The 5,313-nt window shown below is 37.8% G+C and overlaps 1 non-coding gene across 1 annotated transcript; it reads left to right on the top strand.

Moving 5' to 3' along the window:
* The first annotated feature begins 1,875 nt into the window (after window positions 1–1,875).
* On the top strand, window positions 1,876–1,947 carry trnad-guc (transfer RNA aspartic acid (anticodon GUC)). The gene has a single exon. It is a non-coding gene; the product is annotated as a tRNA-Asp (tRNA).
* Window positions 1,948–5,313: the final 3,366 nt, after the last annotated feature.

Genomic DNA, 5,313 nt, shown 5'->3' on the forward strand with positions numbered 1-5,313 from the left:
ATTTATGCATTATATATAGAATTTAAATAAATTAATCGATTAATTGGTTATCAGATTTTTTTTCATGCCGCATATCAGAATTAACATTGGCCTAAAAATAAAGCATATCGGTCAGGCCATAGCTTGTTTGATTGTGAGGTGGGTAAATGTTGTCCTCATAATCGACGTGACAAGTCCAGATTCACCCCCCTTCATCTTTATCTTCAACTCAAAAGCTGTACTGATCTCAAATCCAAAGCGATTCAACACCCCTCCCTATCTGTAGGGATCTCTTAGTCATTTACAGTGGTTCATAAATCTGAATTTCAACAAAAAGCTTTGGTGGGACCGTCTTCCTTGCCTAGCCATTGAAAAATATTTGCCTTTCTTTTTTAGTTTTCTTTTCTTTGACAGTGACTGACTGGATTTAAAGTGGGTGCACCCATTTTTTTTATTTTAACTGCAAGACACTGGAGCTGAAGGATATTATGCATCTTAATGAAATGCACATCTCTCCCATGATGGCCTCACTAGGGAAAGCATCATCACTGCCGTTTCTTTTTTTTTTTTTTTTTTTTTAAATTCTTTTGCAGTCCTGTCGTGTCCCATCAGCTTTGGCAGAGGCTGCATGACGTTCACTCCCCATCTGCTGGTTGCTGGGTGCCCACATCCAGCATCCAATGATTCCAACAGGGCGAACTGTGTTTCATGAATCCTAATTCTCCTTTTTTGGAATTTATTTATTTGTTTATTTATTTATTTTTTTTACATGTAGAGGCCTAACACTGCTTTGCTTATGCATTTTTAGCTGTTTTTATCCCTCGATGGAAGCAGACAGACACAGCCCTTTATTGATGCGGATGCTTGCGGGCTGCAATGCGACGCTTCCATTTTTCAGAGAATGTTGTAAGACGATGCATAAATGCAGCTTTCACCAGCAACAAATTTGTTAGCATGTAGGAAAACATTGAGAAGGGATGGTTGGGGGTGGGTATGGTGGGTTTGGCGCTCTGATTCTGTCATGAAAATGGGTGGCAGATGTGAGTGACAGTATGCTTGAATGGTGTGTGTGTCGAGTTAGGTTGTGTATTAAATTGCTATACAGTGGTAGAGATACAATATGTAATAATTTATTCACTGAACGAGTCAACATTTAAGTAGTACAAAGCATAGAAATGTTTAATGTATATTTTTAAAAACTAAAAGTTGCAGTCTGTTAATCCCAAATTCAGAATTTCACATCCTTTTGTTAGTTTTAGTGGGTATTAAAAAAAAGAAAAAAACCCAAACTGTTTAAACATGTTTGATTTAGCAGGTATTCCAGGATGATTAGATTTAACACAAAATGTGGTTCTGTATTGCATACAATGCCGTAAAAAAAAAAAAAACATTTGTCCATTTCTCAAATCCTTTTTTTTTCATTTTTTTGTGTAGTTTCATCATGTGTGCATATCAAACAAAGATAACCCAAGTGAACATAAACAAGCAATTACGGTTTTATATGTGAGGGTGGTGGGGGTGGTGGAAATAATGTAGGTCGTCAAAAGTACCTGGCCGTCTGTGAAAAAGTACAACAAATAATTTTGATGTATTCGAGCAAATGAACCAAGATATTTATAATGGATTTCAAAGTTTTTGATTTTTTTTCTCCCGAAAACAATGCAGCGCCGAGGAAAAATAGCGCCGAGCAACGTAGACTAGCGTACAGCGGACAAAAAGAGTATGACGTTCGTGCTGGTTTAGGACGAATGAATGGGTCATGGCTTCGGGAGTTTTAGCAATAGAACTTGTAGTATTGGCGTAGTCAATGCAGGTTCACGGATACAGTACACTGTAATTTACCAAATGACATTGAAGACACTATAACAATAGTTTGAATCACATCTTGATTACCGCTCCTCGTTAGTATAGTGGACAGTATCTCCGCCTGTCACGCGGAAGACCGGGGTTCGATTCCCCGACGGGGAGGTTAACTTTTTTTTTTTTTTTCTCTTGGAGAGAAATGGATAGTCGATCTATGTCGTTTTTTCTGTTTCTTCGGAATTCATTTTGTGGGATACAACTAATAATTCATCAAAGTTGGACACGTCACCTGCCGGCTAACAATGCTAAAAAAGTGCCTCAAGTAGCATTTTTTTCATGTAACCAAATAGAATGTTTTCAGATTTGCTAATTTTGAGGAGTTTTGTGTATTCCCCACATTACTCACGCTAGCAGCCTCCACAACCAAAAACGAGGCAGTGGACAATGAATTAGCTACACTTGCATAGTGTAACGGGTTTCGATCTGTATCAGAAATGATGTCCTTTCAAACTACAAATACAAGAATTAAAGCGGGATTTTTGACTTCGAAGGGACCAATTAGATTTTGTAATCAAATTAATATTAATTGAACAAAAATCTAGCTATTTCCTTCCACCCATCCACTTTCAGACATGTGCGTGACGTACTGGACTGGTGGACAGCGACTCATTTGGTACGTCAGACACGTGGAATGCCGAGTTATTTATAGTAATTTTATTTTAGGGAAGAACGGGTTCAATTCTTGAAGCGGAAGGTCTCGTTTTTGCAAATAACAATTGTTCTGTAAAAACTGTACAGTGTATCCCTGCTTGTCCCTAAAGGAGTTCTTTGATGCCACGATTAGCGTGGAATTCAAGTAATGATGGCGTCATCAATATTCTCCACACGTGTTAGCTACGAGCTAACAATGCTAAAAAAGTAAGTACTCCCTAGTCACGTAGTTTTTGCTTATGACATCAAATATAATATTTTCAGAAGTGTTTTTTAAGAGGTATTTGGTATTTTACATACGCTGCTCAACCAACACCAGCAGTTTCTGACAAAAAAAAGTATCATGAACAAATAATTAGGTAGACTAGCATAACATAATGAGTTTAGTTATGTTCAATTGTCATTGTTTCTTTTATTTTGGTTACCCTAATGAGTTGTTTTACACGACTGCAAAATGCAGCTACAGGAATAAATGTGAGCAGATCTTTTGATTGAATGATAATGGATGAATGTGCCCTGTAGATTGTGTCTACACATTACAAATTAAAAAAAAAAATCTTACTTTTTCAATTCCATATTTAATTTTTTTTTGAACGGTGGGGTACATACACCCTTGGACTAGTCACGAGCCACTCACCGGGAGCATCTAGAAAACTACTTAGATTCATATTAGAGGAACAAGTCTTCAATGAACCTAACATGAATGAAACGTGGTAGAAAGCCAGAGTACCTGGACAAAATCCACACAAGCACGGGGGGAACACATAGCCGATATTCAAACCCAGAACTGGCAGACCTGCCTTCAACTTGTGCTACCTGGTTAAAAATATAATTTTCTGTCAAAATATAAACACAATCGTTAATACTTTCTGGAAGCTTCAAGTTTCCCTATCATACCTTCTATATCCCTACTATTGGAATGAGATTGTGTTCCAAATTATTAGCAACTGAAATAAATTAGATTTCCATGGGCACAGTTTCATCTTTTAATGTGCTCTTAAAAAAAAAAAAAATCTTATTGCCAAGACATGAAGACTCCGAGTGAATCGATTCAATTTCATGAACAAAATGCCCCCTTCAGTGAAGAGTTCTGCCCATGTTTCTTCAATCAGCGGAGCAAATTTTTATTTTGGATTTGACTTTGCATGATGCCACTTCCAAAAGTACCATCGTGACTCATTTACATCCTTTTTCAATTGCAGCCCGGCACCAAATTGCCTCTTGTGGGCACATGGTGGTTTGATGGAGTCTCTGCATATCACAGGGCAAGCCGACCAAATTGTGATTAACTTTATTCGTCATCGAAAAAAAAAAAAAAAACGACAGGACAGGATCAGTTTTGGATTGCACGCTGCAAATCCGACACTTGAGTTATTCTGCCATTTTTGAGTGAGCGTGCACGTTCTCCCCCCTTGCGCTCATTGGTATTCCTGTTCATATTAGCCTCTTCAATCAGCAGCAGAGAAGCTGTGATTAATGGCAGCAGAGAGAGCAATCTCCCAGTGATTCATTAAACACGACTGGCGTGAATAAAAAAGATTTGCTCATATTTCCGCTCAGACTGCGAAAAATATCGTCCGGAGCTGGTGAAATGTATAATTTACGGTGTTGTTAGTTGCTCTCATGTTAAGTCCATAGAGCAGAATGAAAGCCAAATTAGTGTGAATAACAGATGCTTCCTGTTTTAGTGTGGAACTCCTCATTTACTGGCCAATCTCACACTTAATAATGAAAATGTAATACGGTGATGTCGATCGTTTGAATGATTATCTTATTACTAGCGAAAGCTGGAATCTTGAAATCAAGAAATGTTTTATCCTTTAAACTTGTCTTAAATCAAGCAGTATTATATTTCTGCATAAATACTTATTAACTCTTCCACCAGTGCTGTCTGCGCATAAATCGTAAGTATCACCAGGCAAGAATGTCAGTGTGATTCAGTTTTCTTGTAATTGTTTTTAATGTCATTTGCATATGCCCATGTTTGAAGATGGTTTGAAAAGATGAACATTTTAATGGTGTGTTGGACAAAACATGCATAATTTCCAAAACCAATTTGAAATGTGAACTTGTCAGACCACAGCAACATTATGCATAGTTTTCACACTTAGACTCACTAAATAAAAAAAAGTGCCAGCTCATAGATGACAATAAATTCCCCCCAGCCCCCTTTACAATAACATCGGATGTGACCATGTGTCACTGTGAACGTATTGATCAAAATGTGCAACTGAATAATGATGATCTACACTTCAGTTTTGAGGGTTTTATACGATTCATTCAAACAAATCTGTATTTTTTTTAACATTATGGGGATAAGCAGTATAGAAGATTGTGGATCGGTCAATACATATATTTGTACAGTGAAAGCTATACCCCAAATGAATATATGTACCTGATACTTTAATAGGTTAAATCAATAACCCCCCCACACCCCCACATAGCCCACTATATGTGGAAATAGAATTCAACCTGCATGCATGGTATTACATATGTTCAATGATGTTATGTGGTCAATCAAAATATTATTGGACATCAGATGACAAGCGGACTTTCATATTCCAACTGAGTCATTTGTAATCCCAGAGAGACGTCATTCCATTTCAAACATTAGCCGGACAAAACCAGTATCTCCAGATCCAAATCCCCCTCTGTAACCCCCCAACCAGCATATTAACACAGATTGATTTCAATCAAACATTAGCCCTGCAAATGTGCAACGGGCCATCGGGCTCGCATCATTACTGCCGCTCGTTTGCCAGCGAAGAGACGATCAGATATGACAGGGGCGGAATTAGCTTTGTGCTGGCTCTCCGTCAC

This window comes from Hippocampus comes, unplaced genomic scaffold (assembly GCF_001891065.2).
Source record: "Hippocampus comes isolate QL1 unplaced genomic scaffold, H_comes_QL1_v1.1 scaffold57, whole genome shotgun sequence".
NCBI lineage: Eukaryota > Metazoa > Chordata > Actinopteri > Syngnathiformes > Syngnathidae > Hippocampus > Hippocampus comes.